The following is a 1,063-nucleotide window of genomic DNA, read 5'->3' on the forward strand; positions in this document are numbered from 1 at the left end:
GGCCCGGCGTGGGGGGGGGGGGGTGCTGCCCCGCAACGCTGCCCTTCATGCAGCACGATGTTGTTCCCTGCGGAGGCTAAAAGCTGGTCCGGGCACGTCTCCCGCCGGGGGGACAGTGCAGGGCAGAGCCCCCCATCGAGGAGCACTTGGCAGGGAAGGGGCTGGAGGGGCTCACAGGAAACCCAGCTGACCCCGCGCGCGCGCTGCACCGCCAGGACCCCTCTGCCCCGCACCCCGCCGCTCCCCCAAAGCCCACCCTGGCATCCCCATCCCTGGGCCCGCGCTGGGCCGGTTCCGCCGGCCGGGCTGCGGCTGCGGCTGTGGCCCGGCGCCGCTCTCGGTCCCGCCCGGGGGGCACCCCCTCCGCTCCGTGTGCTTTGAGAYGAGGCCGACCCTGCGTGCTGGGGGCAAGCGGACGGGACGGGTGAAGGGGCTCGGAAGCAGCTCCGGTCTCTAGGCGTCTCCGGTGCCGGCGGAGGGAAGGGGGAGGCGGGGGCCCGCGCCCGCGGCGCCCGGTGCTGCAGCCCCTCTCCGTGCGCGCGGCGGGGAGGGGGTCGCTGGGGCCCTGCTGCCCGCAGTGCCGGGCTCGCCTAGCAGGCGAAGTCCTCGAAGACGCCCTGGTGCGGGTAGTGGTGCCGGTGGTGGTGGTTGGGCAGCATGCTGGCGTTGTAGGCGCCCTCCATGTGCCGGCCCAGCGTCTCGCAGGGACTCTGCGGGGAGGGCAYGGTCAGGGGGCGGCCAGAGACCCCCCCCGGCCCGCCGGCTCCCTCCCGCCCCTGCCCGGGAGCACGGCCTCCCCGATGCCGGCCGCTCTCGGTCCCGCCGGGGATGCAGCGCGCTCTGCTCCCCGCAGAACGCCTCTTGCCCCGTAGCTTCCTGGCTCCGGGGATGCTCGCTGCTCCAGGGCCGGGATGCTGCGGTGGCAGAGGCGTTTCGCAGGGGGCAGGACGGGCTGCAGGAGCAGGGCTGCGCGCCCGGCGCTGCAGGGCTGCGCGCCTGGCCCTGCTCTGCCCCGGGGCCCGTCCCTGCAGCCCGCCGCGCGGCGAGCGCCGGCCGTACCTGC

Source organism: Rhea americana, unplaced genomic scaffold, assembly GCF_003343005.1.
Source record: "Rhea americana isolate MKP2758 unplaced genomic scaffold, rheAme1 scaffold_124, whole genome shotgun sequence".
Taxonomy (NCBI): Eukaryota; Metazoa; Chordata; class Aves; order Rheiformes; family Rheidae; genus Rhea; species Rhea americana.